Source organism: Cottoperca gobio, chromosome 16, assembly GCF_900634415.1.
Source record: "Cottoperca gobio chromosome 16, fCotGob3.1, whole genome shotgun sequence".
Lineage (NCBI taxonomy): Eukaryota > Metazoa > Chordata > Actinopteri > Perciformes > Bovichtidae > Cottoperca > Cottoperca gobio.
In genome coordinates this window covers 18838067-18865013 of record NC_041370.1, presented here as the reverse complement: position 1 = coordinate 18865013, position 26947 = coordinate 18838067, and the positions used below count along the sequence as shown (strand labels likewise).

General features: G+C 43.3%; 1 protein-coding gene and 1 long non-coding RNA gene across 2 annotated transcripts in view; both read right to left on the bottom strand.

Annotated features, from left to right (window-relative positions):
• znf407 (zinc finger protein 407) overlaps window positions 1–26947 on the bottom strand; it is a 145711-nt gene that overhangs the window by 90802 nt on the left and 27962 nt on the right.
• LOC115021534 (uncharacterized) lies at window positions 9368–15129 on the bottom strand. Its single transcript, XR_003833736.1, has 3 exons — window positions 14824–15129; window positions 10049–10103; window positions 9368–9814 (listed from the first exon to the last, which is right to left on the bottom strand). It is a non-coding gene; the product is annotated as an uncharacterized LOC115021534 (long non-coding RNA).

Here is a 26947-nt window from a genome sequence, read left to right as displayed (position 1 = left end):
AAATCAGCTTCTGCCAGAATAGTATTCTGAAACAGCTCTTAGGCCATCACAGGATGTGGCTAAAGGATACATTGATGTAGTTTATTTAGGCAAGAGGTGTTTGCTTTAATTTCAAGATTTACGCACTGACACTACTGAAGCCGTTACATTGAATCATTCCTTGTTGCCCTGAAATGACTTCTTTGAAAGAGTAGCAAGAATGAAAACTGTGGTCAGAGAGGCTGCTACGTTGTATCAGAGGTAGACAACACTGCTGATGTTGGCATTATATTTTTAATCAGCCAGTCAAACTGATATATTGGTGGAACTGTAACCAGTTTTCCAGCTGACTATTAGAAGAGGAAACCACGGCGGCAGGGCCTCATCTCCTGTTAAAGAGTCTAATTGAGGGGAAAGACACCAGCCAGCGTTCTCACCTCTGTCCCCACCTCTGCACCCTCTGTGCTCCTTCAGGGACCGGGAGCTGCGATGAGCCCCCCCACCGACCTCTCTCTGGCCCCCAGTGGGCAGATTAAACTGCGGATAACAGGGCTGCACTTGGGTCCGTTTACAACAGCAAGCCTCCCCTGTGCCCCCTGGGGATAAAAAACAACAGTATCCCTGAGACCCACCCCCCCTCAAAAAAAGGAAAATGCGCAAACATGATTTATTCAGTCTGTTTACTGTATACAGTATCTGCCTGTCCTCTGAGAACAAATTAAATGTATGAAAAAGAGGTTGAAGAAAGAGTGAGCGAGGAAAAGAAAGGGAGAGAGCTATCAAAATAAATAATTAAACCCCGGAAATAAACCTAAAGTCTAGAGGCGTGGAGTGTGTTTAATTTGCACAGGACATCTATAATAGCAGGCTTTGTACAAGACACACACTACCTTGCTTTAGCAAAGATGCATGACAGCGATGTGTTCTGAATGAAAACGTACAAAATCAAATTAAAACCACGACTCTTCAAAATAAGGTAGAAAAAGTTGGTAAATCAAAGAACTCCAGGCCCCCGCATTCAAACCTGAGTGATGGGAGATGCTAAGAACGAGGAGCGAGAGGTGGAAATTGAAAAGAAACAAACAAAGAAGACAGCCTCTAATTTCCACTGCTGTTGTTTTGGCGAGTGGTCTTCCACATTAAAAAGAACTGAAGCAACATGACAAGCGAGAGTTGTATTTCTCTCACTATAGTTTTGCTAAAGCAGATAATCCATAAAACATAAGGCCTCTGTATTGACGTTTTTCCTCAGCCATCGGAGTGAAGGGCGTAGCTGGGGTGTCAGGCCTGTCTGTCGGCCAGATACCACTCTCATTATCCTCGCGCCTCTGTGAAGGGCAGCTAAGGTCACACTCCAGAGGAGCTAAATAAACTGCTATGGTACTAATCTAATATTCAGCGATCCTATTCAAAGAATGACTTATTAGGCTCAAAGAAGCGAGAGGAGAGATTGTACAAAGTGGAAGTTCACACTCTCTGCAAATGTGACATCTGACATCTGGTTGATGGTATTGAAAAAGTACTTTCTCTCATCCAGGTGTAAGTTACGGAGTATTTCCTCAGAGGTCCAGTGAGGTGTCAGCTGTCTGAAGTCAAAACAACGGACTTTCTGGAGATTGAGCGAGAGTACAGCTTAGGAATTTATACAATGCACCATTCAAGTGTTATTATAGATGCTGTTGCCTCCTACTCAAAGCTAGTGCACTTCTACACCTCTCAGAAAGTACACACACACACACACACACACACACACACACACACACACACACACACACACACACACACACACACACACACACACACACACACACACACACACACACACACACACACACACACACACACACACACAAAGGATGTCTTTGTTTGGCTATTGCTGCCGTTGTCTTGACACCCACCATCTGCCGCCCCGGCAACAGAGAAGAGTGAAGAGAAGACTTTCTCTCTGGAAACTCGCTCTCCGCCCCGCAAACCCCACCCCGCCCCCCCCCCCCCCCCTTCGACAAAAACACTCTGCAAGGTTTCACTCAAACGAGTGTTGGCCTCCCTCCCACAGCTGACGCTGTCTGATGCGCTACAGGTTGAATCACCGCTCAATAAACAGCCAATTTCTACCTTTTCTAATGCCTCGTTTAAGTCATTGCTGAAATGTATAAAGTGGTAAACAAACACAAACGATTTACAGTGAGAGCCGTCCAAACGTTCCTCTTTTTTTCTCCCCCGGAGCAAAGAAAACCTTGTGAAAACTCCTAGATCTCATTCAGCCATTTAATAAAGCCTCGTCTTATTGAAGTGTGGGCAGGGAGGGGGGGTAAATTGCAAAGGTCCTCCTCAGTCACATTCCACAGACGAGAGACGTATCACAGAGCAAGCACTCAAAAGTAAATGAATAAATAAATAAATAAACAAGTAAATAAAGTATGCTATGCAGATGAGGGTGACGAAGCCTCCGTCTCGGCCTATTCTGCGATGCACTGGCCATTCATCACCTGCGCATGCAAAGCGCCGGCTCTGGTCCTTAGCATATTCGCATATTCTAATGAAGGCTTGCATGCAAATGAGGACGACCTTTTCCTTTTGGCTTTTCCTTTTTTCTTCTTCTTTTTTTTCCCTCTCTTTACAACTTTACATTAACAGGAGAGGAGTGGGGAGCAGTGGCTGTAATGGCTATCAGAGCGACAGGCTGAGTATGTGACGTTGCGATCTAAACTCAGGGACGCTGTAATTAGGCTAATCTATTACCAGACGGCGGCTGTCAAAGATCTTTATGGCAAAGGACGGACTTGTCTGACACTTTTATTTATTAAAACTGCCTCTGTATTTTGTCAAGGGATGGTCAGTTAACCACAGAAAAATGTACCCGCACAGTGACATGGGGTCAGACATGGATAACAGATCCAACGCAGGCACCCATGGGACCTTAGCTCTGCCCCTGGACCTCTGAGGTGCTACATGTTGTGCAACCTAATATTAGCAGAAAGTGTCTAGCCTTGTGTCATACCGATGGATATTGGCTTTAATATGAATATTAAATAGTGTCCAACAAGTCTTGAGGTATTGTAGATTTTCTTACACAATCGATGACGATTGAAAAATTGCACCGGTCGTCTTTGGAACACTCTTAACGAGAGCAGTTGTTATATGCTTTTTCAAACTCCTTTCCCTTTTACAAATAATCCCAAAAGGATTTATAACAAATATTAACAAAAACTGTAAATAGTGTCGATCTAAGGTCGGTGTCACATTGAGCTTTCAAATCTTAAACTCTAGCTGCCTGTCTTTGCAGCCGACTCCCCGGGCCTGGCCACTCCTCTCCCTTTCTGTCAGCAGTGACCGGCGGAGGGGAGGGGAGAGCAGCCATCACCGGCCTCTCCTCTCCCGTCCACCACGCAGGGTCCTGCGCTGTCGGCGGGGAGGCGGGAGAAAGTTAAGCCTCCTTACTGTGACTTTGAACTTTCTCAGATGAGGCATAAATATTGAAATATTGAAATGAAAGATGCGGTGGGAGCAGAGGGGATGGGAGGGAGGGGGAGGGGGAGAGGGAGGAAAGGGAGAGAGGATAGACGGATTGGGGGGGTGGAAGAGACAGGAGGCCCACTGAGAGAAGAGACAAGGCCCTCACCCCTCTGCCAGGCGGCATTCTAGCAGGCCGACAGTTATGGATAGGAAACATTACTGCTGCTGGTAATTAAAGCAAAAACTAATACTGTCTCTTGGATGAGGGGGTTTCATAGTGAGCATCCATTTGTCACTGCTGCACACTCGCCAAGGCCAGATTAAATCACACACATATTTAGTCCTGCTGAGCACAGACACTCTCTCTCCATCTATATATCTATCCATCTCTCCGTCTATCTATTTGTTCATCTGTCATTCTAACTATATTTTCTTAACAATCATTTCTTTCTGAAAATGATAAAAGGTGTCAGAATATCAACTGTAAACACGATTGCCGGCTTCAATTCAAAACACTGGTATCAGTTTTCAAACACACATGTAGGTCAGCTCGTACTAAAGGGTCTTCAGTGATGCAATAAGTGACTGACTGAGTGACTGACTGTAGAGTGGCAGTGAAAAGGCCACTGGCTGGGGGGGGGGGGGGTGTAGTGGCAAAGACGAGGACGGGGGAGGAGGAGGAGATACTATGTCACCAGACGGAGGGGATCGGTGACACTGAGCGTGTCACAGGGTGACGGCTGCACTCTGCTAGGACCAGCAGCCCCTCCAGCGCTGTCAGAGGAACCAGCAGCTCCAGATACTGACACTAGCAGCCATACTGACAGGCCAAACATGACTCGTCTCCGCTCTCGCCACAGACGAGGCCTGACGGCGCACAGAGACACCGAGAGAAGGACGGATGGAGGGATTAGAATTGAGGGGGGGGGCAAATGAATACAAACCGAATCCGTGTCTCCTGAAGTGGACACCCCGGACACAGCACTCTGTGGGCCGAATGCAGTGAAGAGTGGATCGCAAAGGCAGCACACATTGTTTTGACCAATTAATAGTTCCCTACTTATGTTATAATGCGTGAACAGTCTGAAGTCTCTTGTTCTCACTTGAAAGGGGACTTTCTGCCGTCTCACCTACTTGAAATAGACTCAGACTAAGACTATGAAATAAGAAGGACACTGTTACCCTTTTTCATAATTATTGTGAAGGAGATAAATGCATGAGGAAATGCAGAAACATGCAAAGTATGGTCAAACAAGCATTTGATTTGTAGATTCCATACCAAGTTACTATGGAAACACTTAAATGGCCGCCATGATAGCTAGGAAATAAAATGTAAAGAAGCATTGTTTCTTTCTCCAGTAACCTCTGTAACATGTGTTACAAAAGAGAGTGTTATATTGCCCGATATATATCACCTGACTTTACGTCGACAGCGATAGGTTCAGTCAGATTCTCCTCGCACAATGTCGTGCTATCCTTACTTCTTCTGATTTCACATCTAAGTTGACCTCATGAGGTTTTCCAGTAAGGGAGGAGTTGTTAGGAAGGAAAAACATTTTTAGACTTTTTGGATCCAGCAAGAGACACAGCATGGGGGGAAGGTGGGAGAAAGGAAGGATGACAATGATAAGATATAGATGGAAATATGGTGATTTGAGGGGGAAAAAAACATGGAGGGGGAGGGTGGTAATGCCAAAAGGGGAGAGGGCAGAAAACAGAAAGGAGAGAGAAAGAGGGAGGAGATGTAGAGGACTCGCAGAGAGAGGGAACGCAGCGGCGAGACTGATCGCTGTTGATCTTCACGATAAGCGCTCCCGACAACTTGTGACCAAAGTGGCGCTTCGACACTAATCGGCCGTGAAGGCTGACCTGCAGCGAGGCAGCGAAGTTCAGATCGCATAGGGCCGGCGCTGCAGCTCAGACGAGATGGACCCAGACAGGAGACATCCAGGCATCAAAACTCCCTGAGAAATTGCGACATGGCTTCAGTGCACTGTGAGAAGAACATAAGAGGAGGGGAAAAAAAGCAAGCAGTGATACTCGGTGCTCTTGGCAGTCGAGGCAGACTTATCTGGCTTAAGATGAAAAGAGAAGGACAGAGGCAAAGGAGAGTGGAGTGAGGGAGTCAAGGGAAGTGTGTAGGGGAGGGGGGAGGATGGAAATATATGAGCGGTTTAAAAATAAAAAAATAGAAAGATCAATTTTATTGACAATTATCTGTGAGCTGGACTGAGCTGAATTGGAGACTAACCTTGAATTGTGTGTGTTCAACCTCTGCAAGACATAAAAGGGTGTGTGTGCAAACTATACCAACACGTCTGAATACTCTCATGAGCAAAGAGTAAAAAGGTCAAAGGTATAAAAAGATAAGTTAACTGTGCGACATGTACACAGCGATGCTCTGTGCACATCTTCCTGTGGTATTCTGCTGGGAACAGTCCCACCTTCATAACCGTGAAAGGAATGACTTTATTGTGGTCAAATAAAGTTGAAATATTCGGTTTTATTTCTTCCCCACTAGTTGTTTTTAATGCAGAATTACAGAAAGATTCATCGTTGACAAACGAAGGTCACGATGTGACGACCACATGAGGGCACTTTGTGTGTTACCCTCCATTTGGACAAATAAGGAACGCAATTAAAAACCTCAACCTTCAACAATAGAACATCCAAGAAAAATAAGTTGCAAATTGTGAAGACAGTGAAAAACCCCACACGCAGATAAGGACATGCAGAAGCACACAGATGGACATAATATTAAAAAACAAGAGACTCAAGAATGATGATGTTTTTCGTCCAAGTACCATGTGATAGACTCATGTCCCACTAAAACCCTGTCTGCCAATATTCTGCTAATTATACCAGTAAATTAAATTCAAGGCTTTAATTCACCAGAAAAATGTCCATTCCACACTTTCTGTCACATGACGGCCTTTAAACAAAACAGATCTAGAGTCATGTTACAGATTCTTAGATAAATATTTTCACATTCATTCAGAGCGGGTTGTCCTCTGTTGCAAAGACGCTGCCGCCACGACAGTAATGGGGAGGAAACATGTAGCTATATTTTAATAAGTAGGGAACACGCTGTTTATTCACTCGTTAATGACTACTGTCTCCCACTTAAGGCGCCGCATGCAAAAATTGTGTCCATTGTGTAAAAATACATAGGATCTAATCATATCTGGCACCATAAATCATCTGTGGCTTTGTCCCTTTAGGACAATTTACTGCAAGCAAACATGAGCTAGGTGAAGAGTGGGGGTGGTGGATATAGTATGTGCAAGACAGAGTGTATCCACATGTGTGTGTCAATATTTCACAGCAGCAGTAGAGGTGTGTGCATGTTTCCAGAGAGGACAGTATAGCTCTGCCTGTATTTCACATAAAAAAAACAGTAGTTTTATCAAATCTTTCACAACGGTCGAGGCGATAGCGAGTGTTTTTGGATTGATTGATGAAGAGATTACAAACAAAAGGGAAACACAAATCTAACCGGAGTTGCCCTCGACTAAAGAGCTGAGACGAACCCAAACATGGCTCTGCGGCTCTTCCGAGTCTGATAATATGCCAATAGGTTTTATAATGGCAACTAAGTTCAACCTCAACCACCAGCACACAAGTGAGGTTGTCAGTCTGAGTATTCGTCACACACAGTCACACACACACACACACACACACACTTTGGTTAACTCAGAGACAGAAGCAGAGATTCCAGAAATATTCCCTTATTGATCTGTTGTGGGAAGATGCTATCTCTTTACATGAGGAGCAGACCACTGGAGCCAGCACGCACACGCACATGCACACACACGCACACACACACACACACAAACCTAAAAAGTATTACTACAAATACACGACACGATGAGTTTATACGATCTACAAAAACACAAACGTGCAAGATACATTTGTACACTCAAACCAAACCTAGCCACACAACACAGACGCACACACAGACGCACACACAGACGCACACACAAACAGGCACACACAGACAGGCACACAACACGCATGGCATAAATGTCCTCAGAAATAAAGCTTACCAAGTACAAATGCAGCATCTCAAGACACAAATACCATTCAGCACAATTACAAACCGGCCAAAACACTGTTTATTTATTTATTGATGAAGTTAATTGCTCGTTAAAATTTCACATGAATTCTTTTGCACAAACTGGATAAACATTTCATGTTCCATCTAAAGGAGGAAAGTTTGGGGAAAATGAAAAAAAAATATCTAACTCCTCTCTTCACTTAACACATGTACACATCTTGAATTCTTCACCACAACAAATTGCTTATATTTATTCTGCAACGCTCGGAAATTAGTTTTTTCAGAAAGGACTGGGAAAGTAGATTTGTTTTTGTTTAAACCAGCACACGAAAAAGGACCGTCTGAGAGACATGCAGCACAGTGCACGCTATTAGTTCTGACTGCCTGAGCTTCCCATTCCTGTACTTACAGTGTACCGCAAATAGGACCATCACTTTTCATTACCTGCCGTTTCCAGCAGAGCTTCACTCTATCATTGCCACGGCATGCTAATGTAAAGCAGGCTACTGTCATGTAAATTAAACTGTTTGTTTTGTTTGCCTTCCCTCCTTCGGCTGATTGTCAGAGCGACTTGCCAGGAGCAGCAGGTGTGTTTGTTTGTTTGTTTGTTTGTGTAGGAGTGCACCGGTGTGCCGGGTTCTCTGTTTGTATGCTGCGGCTTCTGCTTTACGTGCATAGGCTACACAGCAACAAGTGAGCTTGCAAATGTATGCGTGTGTGTGTGTGTGGGTGTGTGTGTGTGTGTGTGTGTGTGTGTGTGTGTGTGTTATGGAATATGACACACAGAAATGACACACCACACACGAACCTCCCAGTCAACCAGATGTGCTCCTGACCCTGAGCTCAGCCACTGAAATGCAAAGTCGGATGCCTACTTGGCGCTCTTCCCCCCGGCGCAGGTACAACCAACTGTCACAAACAATGGGGGAATATGCATACCGTGGGCTAGGGTTTGCTACAACATGCTCTCAATGTAAATCATATTTCACAGGTTTCCAAGAGACAAGCCAGTCAGCCACCAAGTCAGCCACCCAGCCAGTCAGCCAGTCAGCCAGCGCAGCGCTCTGCTGTAGCTGCAAGGCTACTGCCACTGGGTAATAGACAGCGCATGTAAAAGAAAAAAAAAGAGAAAACAAGCGACCCTGTTTACAGCGCTGCCTTAAAATATGGAAACTTGTCCCCTGTTCATTTGTAGGCACAGTGAAATATCAGAGAGAAATAAAAAGCCTTCATGATTCCTCATTATGAGACAGATGACAATGACTCCCGTCTCTAATTACACAGAAGGGCTTTTTGAGCGTCGACTGACATACGTTAACTAGATAAACAATTCTTCAACATCTGCAAGGAGTGTCGTAAGAAGCTACCATTTCTCTTGCAAAACAGAGCAGGCCTGCAGCTTTGAAACTCGTGTTGCTTAGCTTCAAGAGTGGTATGTTATCTAGAGAGAGGCTTACACCTAGCTGGTTCACAGAAGTTACTTTAAAGCATAGAAGGATTATTTATTGTGTTGGGTCAGATGAGAGCAAAGACCTTGTTGAGAGGGAGGTGTCCGACTAATTATTAAACCAAGCTGGTTCTAAAGGACTCTATAGACGGCCATACTGCTTCAGAACATGCTCGCACCTACATGGCTTTTGTTGATAACATTTAAGTGAAATAATCAATTAGAGCAAATTAAATGGAAGTGATACCCAAAGGCAAAAGCCTGTTTTGTTTTTTATTACCATAATTAGCACACAAAATGTCACTGAACATCAAATAATTTTTAACATAACTGTCCAAGTGTGGGTTCAGTTCATTTCCCATTGTTCTACCTGGCACATGCAAAGGATTCAATATTAAATACATAAATACCAATAAAAATAATATCTGTAAAACAATAATTATTCAAATTCAACTAATGATTATGCAACGTTATTTGTATCATTCTTAATTGGTATTAAGAGGCTTTTCTCACAGTTTATTGTCATGTCATGATATAACAATAATGCCAACGTAATCCTGAATCAATCAAACAGCTGCAGCTGTAAACGAACACAGCAAACACTCGCTAGGGGAACTTGGATGTATTACTCTGTGTTACAGTGAAGAGCCAGTAGTTGGTTCATTCAGAGTTGCCTCAGCAGAGTTTGAAAGATTTGAAAGATCATTCTCAGAAAGACACACAACTCCATGAAGAGAGACGGTCTTTCTTTTCAACAGGAGCTAGCTTGTTAGCTCGTCGTTAAACGTGGTGGGAGTCAGAGGACATGTGATTGACGTGAAGATGAGGGAGCGAAGACTTCAAGACATAAAAGAGTCAGAGGGGGAAACGTCATTCTGAAATAAAAACAGACTTTTGAAAAAGTACATTTTGAAGTAGAAATGCCTCTAATTAATTCCATGAACTCCAGAAAAAGGAAACACTTGACCACACCCATTCAGTTAGGCACAGCTACCTAGTCGCTTAAAATGTAAATGTAAGGTAAGAGTATTCTCATTTACACAAAGTAATTTAATCCATGAAAATCCAAATAGCTGCTGAAGAAGAAGAAGAAGAAGACGAGCACTCACGGGTTGTAAACACAGTCAGCAGTAATGCCTCTTCTAAACAGCTCTATGAGAGTGGCTGAAAACAATCACAGAAACAGAAATGTTTAGAGAAAGTCCACGGAAAAACTGTCTTCCAGTTCTACTTCAAGTCACACACACACACACACACACACACACACACACACACACACACACACACACACACACACACACACTGTCTGTCTGTCAGAGAGCATTATTCGTCTCAGTGTTTGGCTTTCTTAGTCCCCAAAACAAAACAACAGCAAGCTATAGCAACGTCAACGGGATCCTGTGACAGATCTGAAGCAACACAAACGCGGCAGAATTTAAAGTAAATTAGCCCTGCGTGATGAGTCGACCACGTCCGTCACTGTGGATCGCTCAGCTCTCCTCTAAAGCAAAGCAGATGCCATCAGAGCAGGCACAGTGAAAGGGACACTTCATACCGTGATGATGAAAAGCAACAGAGAGCGTTTTATACCCAGAGAAAAGTATGCGTCTCAGCTTATTTCTAAGATGATCAGCTGTGAGACTGAAATGACCTTTCCACACGGAATGTAACCACAACTCTGAACGCCGATGACCCACCCTTTAGATTGTCTTTAGAAAAGAGTGTGTATTCAAAACCTGAGGTCACACACACATCGTCTACATTTTAGTAAAGAAATATTACACTGATCTGAAAACATGAACAATTAAATTCTGAATGTATAATACAATTTGTATTGATGCTGGAGATTGTTTGACCTATAATGGCAACTGACTAAGGTCATAGTGTACCCACCCTGCTCTGATGTATTGAATGTAACTCACAGTGATGATCATTCATTGTGTGTTTGTCATAGTTCAATATTCAATTGCATGGAAGCCCCACCCTCCATAAACACACAGCTAGAAACACTTAGTGAATTCTTGACAAAATGCTGTAACAAAAGTCCACATGTAGCCCATGTATGTGTCAATGAAGATAAACACGTATCTGATAGTCATGTCTTGAGACAGAAAGAAAGCAAAGAATAAACATGTGGCTGCAGACGTACTCGTTCTGAAATTCAAGATGCAAAACAAAGAATTGATTTCTCCATGAGAACAGGGGAAAATGAGAGGTTCAGTTTGAAAGAAAAATAAAAGAACATATAATATGATAAGTATTGCGTCATGACAGTCATTCTTAACGGCAATAACTTTGAAAAATAAAAGTATTTTAAATAACGAGAGCCTGGTCTCTCACGGCACGTTGAAAGATTGTCTTCTGGGGACGTTAGTTAGTGTTGCACTGCAGATCTCCAACCAGTCGGGGAAAATAAATAGAAAATTAATAAATAAATAAAAACGTCTTGTCAGGAAGGCTGCTACTAATAACTATGTCACTTCTGCAGCAGGGCTAATGGTGAAATAATAACAAGAGGGGGATTCAAGTTGCTAACAAAATAAGAGACAGAGAAGGTGAAGAAAAAAAGGAGAAGCAACAAAGACAAGTGTGTGTGTGTGTGTGTGTGTGTGTGTGTGTGTGTGTGTGTGTGTGTGTGTGTGTGTGTGTGTGTGTGTGTGTGTGTGTGTGTTGGTTTTAGACTGGTACCACATTCCCAGGGCTACTGGTTCCTGCTGGTGTTAACCAGAGCCCGGGTCTGGGCATAACTGGGAGCTTTTGATCTGGAACTTTCCACTGACTTCGGGCTCCTTCTGTCGCTCTGCCCGGTTATGCTAATGCCTGGCTGGGTCTCTCTCACCATGGGCCGGCCTTAACGACTCTCGGGGTGGAGGGGAGCAGCCAAAGCAACTCTCCTTGGTGGGTATCTTGTTAAATTAAAGACTTCGGGGCCACTCGGGGAGCCTCTGAACTACTGAAGGACTGCAGCAGGAGAGTCAGGGAAAACAACTTCACTGAATAAACAACAGCGGGAACTCAACTGGAGGTGAGTTATCTGACACAAACAGGCAAATGAATATGCAAAAAGCAATGGTGTCACTAGCACAAAACACACATATGTTTATTAGTTTGCAAAGCATGGAAGGTAGCAGACTGTGCAAATGGAATATTTTGATAAAACAGGAAGCATGTATGTGAGTTTATGGTGCATGTGTGGTTTGATAGGTCAGTAACAATAAGAGCTAAGCACGGGCAGGTGTGAGTGTAGCTGAGTAGCTCGGTCAAGGATGTCCAATTTCTACTGCCGTAGGAGGTAGGTGGAAAACAAAGTAGGGTGGGAGTGTGTACAATCATCCTTCTTCTCACACACACACACACACACACACACACACACACACACACACACACACACACTGCCCTCCTCTTCCTCCCTCCTTCATCTCTCTTATTCTAATCTCAAACTAATCTTTTCTCATTCTTACCTCCCCAAACCGACTCATATTTCACCGCCCGTATCTTTACATTTTCTATTATCCACTGCTGAAAAATGTGACCAATGGAGGCACTGTTTTGAAATAAAATATGAATCATCTTAGATATAGATACGGTGTGGTTATTATTTATTTATTTAGCGTTTTTATTTTATTTTTTATTCCCAGTTAGCCATCACTAGCCTGCGTTTACCCTGCTCTTCTTTCTCTGTGTGAAATAAGTTATTCTTCCCCAAACTCGCTGACATTTCAGAGGCGCAACAGATTTTTCTACATTCTTTCCTGCAAAAACAAGCTTTCTTATATTTAAAAAATGAAGCGAGGTCTGCTGACCGTCTAGTGGTGTCTGATCAGATTGGGACACCCAGAATGTAATACAGTACTCACACACACTCACACCCACACCCACACACACACACGCACGCACACACACCTTGTATCTACAACTCTGCCAGATATATATAATAGAGAGAGAAATAGAAAATATGAAGCCTTCAGCCATAGCGCAGCAGCGTTACATATGAGGGGAGATCCCATCGGTCCGGCTCTGTATTTAGTATTTCTCGTGAGTAATCTCTTGTCATTTTATCACAAGAAATGAAATAATGGGGCAATCCTCTAATGAAAAATGAGGCCGTTGCTGCGGCACAGGAGAGACCGAGAGACAAAGAGGAGAGAAAAGGGTTCTGAATTTAAAGGCTTTCAAGGAAAACAAACGCCTCGATCCTACATGGAAAGAAACGCTAGGTGCATATCCCTAATTAGGCTAAATTAAATATGAAACTGGCATAAGTGATGAAAACAGAAATTAGCCGTTTTTAGATACAGAATAAAATCAAATCTGTGCGCAAATGATTTAACAATCTTGACTGAGCTTGTAAATGTTCAAATAAAATCTAAATTCATAAGATTGATTTAACATTGTAAAAAGGTTTTTTAGCAACTTTCATAAAACATTAAAATGAACAAATGATATATTTGTTCATTTTGACTTAAGTAGTGAAGTCAGCAAGTACCTGAAGTGTCTAAAGTAAAAAGTTCCCATTAGGCAGCAGAGTGGTTGTAACACTACCTTATCATATAATAATAATTCTAATTATCATATGTTAGTGATCAGAATATTATTACTGATGCATTAATATGTAAGCAGCATTTAAATGTTGTAGCTGGTTAGAGTGAATTGAGTGTGAATAGTTTTTGATCCATTGAAATAATTAACAATCACATGACTTAATGTTAGTACAGATCTGTTCTCCTGCTTCTGTGGAGTCAAAGAGCAGAACACGTTTCCTAAAACACTCAGAGGTTTAAACAACTGGACTCTGTTAGTTCGAGATGTTTGATTATTTTTGGTTCTAAAGTGGTGTTTTTTGTATCAAAGTCTTGTCATTGATTAACATTGGCTTCCTCTGGATCCCGCAAATGGATTACATCAATCAGCTGCCATGTCAGGGGAGATCAAACACTGTCAAAAAGCTCAGAGGCAGAGGTTTGGATGAAATATACGAGGTGTGGGCAGATAAACAATAGGAAAATTAGAAGAAACATATATTGAAAGGTTGACACATAAATAACTACAATGATGAATAAATCAGAAACCTACACCGACTTTTAAAACTCCTCTGTAAATATGCACAAACATTTAAATACGCAACATATCTGCACCTTTTAGAGCCAATCATTTTCCAGCTTAATTTAGATTAAGTTATTTATCCATTTGCAGAGCGGAGATAGAAAGAGGTCGTTTCCTCTCATACAGACACACACACACACACACACACACACACTCTTTCATCATCTTCAATTGTGTGTGCGCGCATGTATCTGTGTATGTGCCCACGCGAGTCTGCATGCGTGCAGCTGCTGTTAAAAGTGTGTGTGACAGACAGTCTCTCCTTCCATGCATCTGTGTTTAATTAAAGGCAGAGTTTCGGAATCCCGGCGCGCGCACACACACACACACACACACACACACACACACACAACACACACACACACACACACACACACACACACACACACACAGAGAGACACACAGAGACACAGAGACACACACACACACACAACACACACGAGGGAGGCTGGCCCTAATGTGCATAATTAACTTAACCCCCATCACTTGACTTTAAAAGGGCTGTTTGGAGGACTCAGCCAGGCAAATGGAGGCTGGGAGAGTGGTCCTTTATGTCTAAAATATTCATTACTGCATTTCAGAGCATTTTCGAGCATCCTCTGATTTTTGTTTTCTCGTTCGGGAGGACAGATTGTTGCTAAGCACCTCTGAGACGACAGGAGAGGCTGGTGGGAAATGGGACGAGTCACCATTTTAAATAACACACACAAAGTCACACACACACACACACACACTACAATGGAAAAGCCAGAAAGTATCTCATGTGGTTACACTCTCCTACTTCTGACTTGTGTAACAAGAGACGAGAGAGTCCTTGCGTGTGAAACACGGTGTAAACTGGCCGAGGGAGGCTGCTGTGACTCCAGCCGAAGAGGAGTTGAGAGGAGAGAGGAGGACGGGAACAGGAGTGACTGGCCAAGAAAATCTCTCGCCCTCCGGCCTGGTCCTTTTCCTCTTCCTCGTGTTAGTCCTCGTCCTCGTCCTGCTGTGCCAGTACTGACTGCTACCAGCCACACACTTCACCTCCCATCAGGGTCAGGGCGCCAGCGAAAAGGTCATCTCGCCGACAGCTGATTGGCCGGGATGGCTCCGGTCGGCGGCCGGTAGCCAATGGGCATCCTGACGCACCTGATGTGACACACAGCGCTCCGAGCATCCTCTCTGCACAACGGGCCAGAGAGGATGGGCAGAGTGAAAACAACAAAACATGCAGAGCGGCTAACAAAGAGAAACAAGAACAGACTGTCCAGTCCTGCAGCAATGTATGTACTGAATATATGAAGTTTATTAATTGGCTTTTTAATATTTTAACCTTAAATAGAAAATAAGGATATTCGCAAAAACTATTGGAAATCAGCATCAATGAGAAGGTAAAGCCCGAGCGAGGACTGAATTAGACCTCACAGCTGCGGCTGCTGGAACAACTCCTGAGGTCGCCTGCAGGCCACCAGCATCAATTGTTGCTAATGAAGTATCAAGCTGACTATGCATGGAACATAGTGCTGCAGATATACATAGTGAACTGAACTGTCTACACCTCACACAATGCAGAAAATGCACCCATCCCAAGCGGTCTAGTTCTCTGAATCTGATCCATGGATTCTGGTGAAGCAACCCATGACAGCCTTTAAGTCAGTATCATGAAAAGCATGACAACTCAATTGTGGAAATTAGAATGGATATATTCATATTTCTGTGTATTAAGCGGTGGGGAATGCATATTCATGATGGGCCGGGTTGCTAATTATCCAGTAATAGGAGTGCGTGAGTGTGTGTGTGTATGTGTATGTGGTTATTTAATGGGTAATTAGCTGAGATAAGAAACTAATAAGCACTGTACCTCAAAGACTGGCTCCTATTACAGTGAGTCTACAAATGTATCTGGGAAAAAAAAATCATGTGGATGGAAAAAAACAAGATGCCGGAGTACGTCAAAACCACACACACAAACACACACCCCACACACACCCCACACACACACACACTGAGCAGGGCTATAAAAAGTGCAAAGGGCCAAACTGCAGGGCTGTGTATGTGTATGCGTGTGAGTATGTGTGTGTGTGTGTGTGCGCCTGGCGGCGGAGCTGTTCATGTGGCTCACACTGGAACAGATCAAAGGAGACGCATCATTTTTGGGCATGTGTGCACCAGCTAACCCCCCCCCCCACCCAACATCCACCGCCCCTCCATAATAAAAACACAATAAGAACCAGCAGATCCGTCGTCAGCGGCTGATGTGGACGGACAAGAGCAGGAAATGGATTTGGAAACCTCCTCCAGCGCTCTGTCACATTTCCTTGCACTCTGTTGCTGACAAACAAGACGCATCACCGTTCTGTTTGACCGCCCCCTTCGCAGTCTTTCTCCTTTCTCCCTCTCTCACAAGTATTTGACTTGTGCAGGAAATGTGGGTGGAGTCAGCGGCTGTTGTTGTGCCCTCGAGCACACATGCCAACCTGAACAAGTTAATGTCCGGCAGAGTAAATGCAATGATTTGTTTGGGAGATACTGGGTGGGCTGGTGGGTGTGTGTACAGTACGTGTGTGTGCGTGAGTGTGTAGGCAGGTCACGGAGTGTGGAGTCTCAGTCATAAAGTGAATGTTAATATAATTATTCTTAGTCCCACCCCCCATGAACAATTGTTCATTTCATTTTGGGGGGGTTTTGGCCTGTTAGACATGTGATGACCTTCACGTTGGAATAATCAGTATGTTCTGATGTTTTAGAGAGCAAACTAAAAAACGGATTAATCGAGAAATCAGCCGATCGATTTATGGATAATGAAATGAATCCTTAGTTTCAGGCCTACAGTCTAAAATCAGATATGGTCATTCACAAAAATAAATATTATTTTACTCGAGCCCTACTTATTTGAAGCAGTTGCTTTAAACTTCCTCCTCTGGCAAAAGAATATCTTAGAAATGATGTTAGACGTAAGAATAAATTATTATTTTGTGGCAGCACATTTTTTGAAATCCACCCGTGTTACATCGCAGAGCAGCCCAGTAAACTCCTTCCATCACATCCCCACCCCAACATCCCCATACCAGCACTCTGCCACTGTAAGGCAGTGCTAATATTTGCCCGGCTCACTTCTAATACACATCAGCATCAGGAGTGTATTTTCACTATGCTGTCGCAAGCCAGAGAAAATATTTGCTTCCCTCGTTGCTCCCCCAACCTCCTCTGAAAAACCCTCCTCCTCCACCAGCCGCCAACCCCCCCCAACTTTCCACACACACACACACACACACACACACACACACACACACACACACACACACACACGATAGATAAATGGCGAGTGGATTTGCTTAGCAAATTGTTGTGCCGCCTAAAACGACTACGCTTGTGTGGTAAAGACACATGTAAATAGTTGACGGGCAGAAAATGATTTTTCCGTGATAACCGGCCATTAGGCTGGTGCTCTCCGGCGTGGAGGGGTGTTATTGGAAGGGAAACCCTACACGGCTGCACAGACACACTCTCTAACCGGCACAATGAGCTAGATGGTCCACCAAGGCATCACACATGTAGACGCTCAAACACACACCGACAGACATATGCTTTAACACTCCACAAATGGTGTGTTTTGTTTCTCATTTTTCCTGTGGCTTGTGAAACATCATGACATTGTGGAGCCAGCCCCATTAAGGTAGGCCTTTAAAGCAAACATTACAGTGTCATCACACCACTTCAGACCTCCCCTCTCACCGAATATCAAAGCCAGAAGAGCTGTCAAAAGCCTATATTAATCAATTTCAAACTGAACAGAAAATTGTTTCCTACTCTCCACTCCAACGACTCTGATTTAGAGCAATCTCAAAGCCTCTGGAAAAAGAATTCACCTCCGCAACTCCGGAGTGAGAAAAAGAGAGGAGGAGAAGAAGGGAGAGAAAGAAGTAAAGAAAGAAAGTCAGGGTCTAATTAGGAATAATTACAGCCTTTTCATTTCCAACATGATGAAATAATTTGATTCTTTTTAAAGACGGGGGTCTGGTTTGGCTCAGCGCAGACAAAGCGCCCCTACGTCGAGAGTTGAGAGCTGAAGCAGGACAATGGCGGTCCTTCTGAGAGCTGAGCGTCAAACCAGCCCATAAATCATGCCAAAGGTAGGCTTCAGACACAGCTATTTGACTGTGCCTCGCTGATGGCCGCCATACAGGGGTGACCCACATTAGCGAGATAAAATAAATATGGGCAATGGCAGCGTTGAGATGGAGGGGAAGTGACATGTTAGAAGGAGAAAGGGGACATACGTCACCACAAAACACTTTGGCTTGGACAGACATCCATAGCGCATCGATAAAGGGCCATGTTGTTCCAATTCCCTCTGTAGAGATGAAGTAAGAAATGAAAATGTATTTTGTTTCATCTAGGAGAAACTACTCCAATAAGGATGGAAATAATCAAATAGTGTTTGGTGAACAGAATAGTAAGGTCTCAAAGATGTGGCTGGTGTTTGAAAATGAAGAAGATGGAGCAAGCAGGAAAATGTTTCATCAGCAGAAAGAGACAAGTAGGGAGGGTGCAGTTGAAGAAGAAAAGAGAGGAAAGAGAAAGAAAGGATGATGCTGGGGCATAATTACAAGTAAAATGTGGGGAAATTAGCATAGAGAATAAGGGCTTCTAGTTTGTCTCTCTCTTAGGCATCCTCCCAAAGGTTCTCCCATTGGAAGAACTAAGGTAAGAAACAACTCCGGCTAACTTCGACTCCTTTTCATCTTACTAAGGACACAGCACATTTGGGGCTTTCACAGCTTAAAAGGCCTCCTTAATCAACACCACCTCTTTCATGTGTTCAGCAATAAAGAAGAAATTCCGGTTTCCAAAGGCTAACAAGAAGAGTATTGAGAGTGTCTTGACTCGAGTTCTAAACTGAATATTGGTAGAAGGAAGAAGTACCCACTTCAATACAACTGTGTTGAAATATGTTTGGAAACATTTATTAATGTAGTCTTGTATACAAGAGCTAAAGAAAGTGTGCATTGTGCAGGATTTTACACAACAGCTTCAAATGTGTCAGTCTTTGCAATCTGCAATGATTAAGCATCCTACCAGTGCCAGTACCAGCTGATCCACCAATTACAAAACTTTATTATAAGAGCCGGTGAGTGCCCAGCACTGTCCAGCATACAACAGGAACTAATAAGGCTGGCCTTAATTCTTTTAACTCTTTTAACTCTTAATTCTTTCTTTCAAATATGTGACTTTATAAGCATTCCCAGTCCATTGGTTTCTACTGTCCTTAAGTCTTTATAAAACAGGTCATCATGTAATTATCATTAAGTTACGTTATTACTGAAAACAACCGGGCTCTGTTATTTTCAGCAAATGCAACAGGAATAAATAGTGCATTTGGTTAAAGACTATTTTTCGTGGAGGATTTGGTGCTCTCGTCATTACGGGAATGACCCAATATAAACTGCAGTGCCCATGTTCATTGTATTCGTTGTATTGAACAAGTGTGTAACCCAGTGTAACAGTGTGGGCTCATTGATAACACCAATGGAGCGCTGTGGTGCAGATGAATAATATACATCAGGCTTAGGCTAAATATGTAGGATCAAATCATTATTTGTTTTGGTCTTTTTGTGATATGTGTTAACAATAAGAAAGATATTGAAAATGACCAGACTTATCCTTTAAACGTAACTGAAAGGCAAAGAGGCAGGCAGGCTGACAGGAGACTGACTGAGCCCAGACGGAGAGGCCAAGTGAGGAAGTTGAAAACCAGCATCCCTGCTCAGCATCAGCAGTCTGCCTACAGCCAGCTTGGAGCAATCTCCTCCAACTCTACCTGCCAATCAATGGACCCAAAACTCTCCCCCAGGCCCAGTCGAGGGCCAGAGGGTCTCCCCGGAGGCCTGTCCCGACCAGGTTAAAAGGCAAGGAGAGGTAAAATAAGCTGAAACAGTTGTTTATCTGTCTGTTTGTGTTTCTATTAAAGTGAGTGAACTCTGTCTCTCTTAACATACAGGCACAATTAGAGTTAAGCTACCTTTAAGCTTCAATCCTCATTCAAAGCCCTACCTTCCAAAAAAAGAACGATTCTGGGGCTTTACTACAATACAAAGAATGTATTTGATCTATTTTCCATACATTTTTGGTTTTACGACTACGCTGGCTCATTTGTGGTCACTTAGGTTATGTAAGGCTGTGATCTTCTTCACGATCTTATTAAGTTTCAAATTGAAGTTTCCTCTTTCCTCCTGCAGGTTGCTCATGTTCGTCTTATGCTGTCAGGATTTTCCAGACTGTTCCTCTTGTCACATTAAATATTGTTAGATATATGTGCTTGTCACCAAACCTTTAAACTATTTGGCCATTGTTTAATCTCGTTGCCTCATTCTCTGCAGGTTCTAGTCAAAACCTGGAATCACTGAATAGAAATCTGTCCTATGAAAGGTGATTTTGCCAACTAGATCATGTTTGACTTTTGTGAGGGCAATATACCCCTGTCTGCACAGCTTCACATTTATCTATGTGTATCTGTCTGTGGCGATGTCTGTGTGTATCTGTGTCCGATTCCAAGAGAACCGGAAAATAAAAGCAACAGAGATGATAGAGGTCAGAGCCCCCTTTCATGCTTACAATCATAGCAGAGGCCCCATTGGGCGTGTAAAGCTGAGCCGAGCATCTGTCTGTCTCTTCTCTTCTTTCCAAACCACACACACACACACACACACACACACACACACACACACACACGCAAGCCGAGATATAGACGTAACTACCCGGGCAGACCTCCCCATTCTTGCCTCCCCATCCACCTGGCCGTTTGATGATGCCTCACTCGCTCATGACAACGCATCGATTTTACTTCTAGCCGCCGTGTAAGCCGTCCGCCTGGAGGAATCCATTAGGGCCAAACAGTTCTCATCCTCCCATTGAGTGACAGCAATGACAGCCCCCCACCCCCAATTGCCTCATTGTAGACTGACAGCTCTGCACTCACACGGGCCTTTTTCACAGCAGCTCTAATAGTTTAAAACGCTTACCATTACCAGGCACAGACACATGGGGGCCGGATAGTGGCCAGGCAGGGTGGATGAGTGTTGGGGGTAAGGTGTTTTGGCAGGCCGGCGTCAAATCGCAGCCACAACTCCTCCTCTTTCTTACATGCTTGCATCCAACGTGTCCATTCCCTATCATTTCCTAACAGCAGCTATCTGGAGAAGCTCTCATGAGGGGAAATCCTTGATCTTCCGATCAACCTGCCCTGCATTTTCAGTAGAAACCCAACTGACATAAATACTACTATTTAGACCCTCCACCAGTGAGAGGTAAACCACTGACAGCTGCAACAGTGAGACGTTTATTCACCGTTTTTGACCATGACCCCAAGGATCAGCTTACGCATTTGGTAAATTGTGCTTCCCAAGGCTACTACAGAAGATATGAATACTTTCTATGTGTGCAACAAGTCAGCGGTTGTCCTTCTTATAAAGTTTGAAGTGTAGACTGTAATTTGCGAATGTATATGCGATTGGGTGTATTAATGTATTTATATCTGTGAGTGTGTGTTTGTAAATGGAGCTGAGGTGACCATGTTGCCACATTTAGTAGCCACAGCCGGCTCTCCAGGTTAAGGCCACGTCATTTGGCTGATTGGGTTCAGCGCTGGAGAAGGTATTGGTTACATGCTTGTTTTCTCACCTTTCTGCGTAAAAGCTTGATGTTTGGGCACCGGGATAGTTCTGGGGATGTGTGTAAACTGTGTTGGTAGCCTTCCCATTTCTAAATATAGTAGGGAACCCACACAGACAGGGAAACTAGAGGTAAAGCTACGACTATCCAGCCTGCAAAGATGCAAAGTACCTGAATTCTCCTCTACAAACCCACGTTTATGTACATATTCACAAAGCGCCAAGCTAAATTGTTTGTTGGGTTTATGTGACTTTAGGTGCTCTAATATTGTCCACTTTGAAAACTTCAAAAAACTACTGTTTATCCAGTCCTGAATGGTGTATTCACACTCCCAATATATGATTTCAAGACTTTAAAACTCACGCTCTCACTCACTTTAGTTTCACCTGAGCTGTGTGCCGTCCGGCTCCACCAAAGGCTTTCTAAGGCGCCTGTTCTCCATCTCAGCAGCCACTCAGGAAGAAAAAGCATGACCTCACATAAAAATGACCCCGGGAGGAAATTCAAATGTCAGACACACACAGAAATATGCCTGAAAAGAGGGGGAAAGGAGGGGGAAGACTGAACAAGTACCCGGTGATTAATTAGCTAATAATTAAGTCACGGGGTAATATGCATTTTTCAATTAATTAAACCTTGCCTTGCGCCATAAATCAAGCGAAACTGTCATTGTTTCACAAATTAAATATATACATTTCCAAGCAATAATACTGTTGATTGCGTAACTGCAGGGCTCATCAGGGAGGGAAGGCATGACATGTGTGTGTGGCAGTCATCGACTCAGTCCAATGCCCCAAAACCTTTGACAGACCCACAAGTCAAAGGCAGCCATCACGCTCGAGGCCTCCACCACTCAAGACTCTACATCACACACCTCCCATTTCCTGCATGGGACAGCGCCAGTGTGTATGAAAAGCATTAGAATCTATAGGAATATTTATGTATTGCATGCAGAGCACTCACTTAGCATGTTTTACTATAAAAGGAATTTGTTTTTTTCTTACAGACACAGTTTATCATGGAAAGATGGTCCATCATGCATCCAGTAGGACTATTCAAGCAAACTGACATAATATCTCGGTTTGCTTTCATTGCTCACAAAGGAAATTCATTACCTCACATTTACAAATGCAGAAGCCAATAGATGCAATCATTATCCAAAATATATTGTTTGTCACCGATGGCAAATGATGGTATATTTTTCTTCCCAATGGTTCAGACGTTAATTTGCTGAAACATGATGTTGTAAAATGACAAAAACAAAGACACACGCACACCCGCGCACACACATACACATAAATTACGAGTGTCGTGTGACACCCAGACGTATAATGAACAATATGAACCACTGCCATCATTATCCTACACAATGTATTTGTTATCACTGCTCCCATAATGAAGTGTCTGTTTGATGGTTGGTACAAAGTCCCATTGCTCAATTGCTTTTCATAAAAAGGCATCAATATATCCATGTGGAGAGAGAGAGAGACACACACACACACACACACACAACACATGCAATTAATCAGAAATAAAAAAAATGCTTGCATGCACAAAGCCAAGCACTGTCTCGTGCCACATTTGTTTTAGCTCTGAAACTGTGTTACCTTGCCCCGTTTTAAATCAATATGAAAAAGTGTGTGTCCATTAATTATTACACTCTGTACAAAAGCAGAAAATAAAGTTAGTGTAGGTATTGTTTAGAATATTTTTGAAAATAAAAATTGTATGTCTTCTGTTTTGTAGTAATAACAGTGTAGTGTAGTAGGAATGAGCTATGACCCAATCCTCAATTCAGGAGGTGTCTACAAGTTGCAGCCTGATCTTTTCACTCTCTTTTTATGTGTCTAAGTTTTTTGAGGGAACTTGGTCTTGTCGTAACCATTTTGCCCTCGGCTAGCATACTAATATGGCCTTGGGTTGGAATAAATTACTGCTCAGATTAGCAGGAAGGATGAAGAGGAGGTTTTATTTTTAGAAATTAGAATATTTGTTACATTATTAAAAGGGGGAACATCCTTTGATTCCTCTCATGTCTTCTTTTTCTTTTTTTACCCCCCTTCTTCCTTACTGAGATAGTCCCCAAACTGCCTACCTGTGTAAAAACAGAAGTCTTCAGTGGACGTGAACATGGCTTAGGGACATGAAAGCAGCATGTCTCTCCCTCCTGTAGCCTGGCGTTATGCTCGGCACGCCACACAAACTCTGAATTTACTGCCACAGCATATTTCTCCCAACCCTACAAACGCCCCCCCACTCTGCCTTCTTCATTATTCAATCAAATCTTTTGTTGTTAACGTATGTGTTATTAATAGAGGATCGACAACTATACGCAAATACAAAGCACGTAAGCAAAAAAACATTAACACACGTCAGTGTTTTAAATCTGTTGATATTACAAGTACAAGTATTGTTTTGTAGTTATTGTAAGTGCCAGTGAGTCCTACATTATTTTCTATTCAAGTAACCAAATCAGATCAGATTCATGTTTGTTTCCACTGACACTTGTCAGCTGTGGCAATAACAATAAACTGAGAAAGTTATTCCTCATCTGGTCCCAAGGGTTTGTGCGGTTGACCTATCAAGAGAGTGAAAAGAAGAAAAAACGTAACCTCGCTAATGTTATTTTCTCAAATGATTTTATGACAAGGGAGCAACAAGGCTGAAACTGGATTAGTCGACTGTGTCTGATTCCATTTAGCAAAAAATTGACCACGTACTGATTTTATTTTAATCACAACAGACCCTTTTAATTATTGCAGTAATTAGTAAAATATATGTGCCTTCACCTCATATTGATCTATATTGTCTGTACAGTTAGTGATGCAGAGGACTGAGTATTGACTAAGACCACACACAAACACACACACACACACACACACACACACACACACACACACACACACACACACACACACACCTCTCTCCTAACCCCTTGCAGGCTTTGATATCTCTCTCTCTCTCTCTCTCTCTCTCTAACACACAGCCTCTCTCTTCTGCCTCCGGGTGCTTGGGGGGGGTCAGGGTATGTGTGCATGTGCATATGCGTGTGCGTGTGTGTTGGGTGGGCTGTTTAGGCTGATGGGCCCTGAAGAGGACAGATGACCAGCAGAGCAGAAGAAACTGCAGCGCTGAATAACTCTTCCATCCCTCCGTCACGTCAGGAGGAATTCAGTGCCGCACGAGACACCCGGCCTAAGTGTTGTGACGCCTAATTACCACCAGCATCAGCACCCAGAGGCACCCACAGCAGAGCGGCTCCTTCGGACGGACGGCCCTTTGTAGTTTTACACGCAGAAGGAAGGAGGGAGAGAGAAAGAGACCTTTATATGACGCCAGGGGGGTGAATGTGAGTGTGCGCGTGTTGGGAGGTGGGCTAAAAAGAATATGAGGTCTGTTTGAAGTTTGGAAGTTTTGGCTGTTTTTTTTACTCCTCATAGGAGTCTCTTTTCTGACTCATCAAAACGCCTCTTCCTTTCCTTCCTTCCTTTGTTTTCAACAATATTTTTTTCTCTTCCCCCAACTGGGCATGACACTTCGTCCTGCTTTCCCCAGACAAGGTACCTTTAACGGCACCACTAAAGACTGGGCTCTCTTCCCTGTGTGCTAAACACTGGCTCATGTGCTGCTGTGTGGATGGTGTAGTGCGTGCATCCCTGATTTGCTGAATTAAAAAAATATGTTTTGGAATTGCAAGTTTTGACATTGTAATCAAAGGGTTGGTGGAAAATTCCTATAAAAAATGTTTTTTGTCTAAATTCCTGGTTTTGTTAAGTGTATATTCATGGCTCCACAGTACAGTATGTGGTCTGTGCGTGGTAAAGCGTAAATGGTCAATGTGCATTATAGCCAAATGACGTGTTTTCTTGCTCTGAGGAACATTCTAGCAGGACCAGTCTTATGCCATTAGCTGTACAGCAAATATGATTTCACGGCATCCATTGAGTCCTTCACCAAGAATTTGCGTTGAGGCGTTCATGTAGACTTGAATACGAGGAGCAGCAGGGCCATCACACTTTGGTCCATCTCATTTAGAGCTGGAATGCTTAACACAGTCTCTCACACACTCACACACACTCGTCCAGTGGGGAGGGGAGTGGGGGCAGAGCGGGTGTTCCCTGGCACACTAATCGGCATGACAGAAATAAAATAAAGAGAGTTGGACTCCGTCAAAACATGTATGGCCCCTTAAACAGAGAGCTAATAAAAGAGCTAAAGCTGCTTGTCCTTTCAGCTGAGCTTGCCTGATCACACACCAACAGTCACATTATCTTAATTCAGGGGATTCTTTTAAGTGTCTCCTTAAACAACGGAGAGAACGTTGCTCGGGAAAGACAAATGAGTTTACCAGTTTTAGCAGGGGTAAGTGCCTAAATCCAGTGCCATCGATCCCTATCTGGGTTATTACGAGGCTGTGAGCTGCCACTGGAGCTCCGCTGGTCGAAAAAAAGCTTAAAATATTACGGGCTAAAGAGGGAGGAGAGATGCATTTGAAGTGAACCACCTCGTCCTCTGCACTGGTCAATACCTGCAGGCGCCACAGGAAGGGCATTCACACATGCAAACACTCACAAGTGACAGTCACGGCCACCCCCATGTTACTCACACACACACACACACACATATACATATTGGTAAAGGGATGCCTTCAGAACCAACAGATTGCCCCTCTGACTCCACAGGGAAAATTGATTTTTCTCTCTCTTGTCTTTTTTTTTTTCTCCCGGAGAAGTGCTGGGCAGGTTTTTAACCTAACACTCTAACCTGAGTGTTAATGCACAAAGAGACATCATGTCCATTGATCCAGCGGTGCCGCCAGAGCGTCTTTAAATGTCTGAGGGGGGAAAACAACACGGGGGGGGGGGGGGGTTAATGCTAAACTAGTGGGATCATAGCCTTCATGTGGAAGCCTTGCGGAGAATTATTTACAATTGACTGTTTGCTACTGCAGTCATCATTATCATTGGATGGGGGAGAAATCAGTCAGTGTAATGTAGTAGTTTTAATTGTACTACTTCCAGTTTGGGCGATAAACTTCACATAAAAAGCTGCTGTAAGATGTAGAGCTTTATACAACACGAAAACTCATTTAGATTCAGCAAAAAGTTTGGCAAAATATACAGTACCTGCAACAGAGGGTAGGAGTAGGACAAAGAAAGCACTCCAAGCCTGCGGTGTAGCACATCCTGTCTGCTAATTATTGTAAAAAATAGAAAAATTAAAGAAAATACTAAAGGATTAATAATACATTAAAG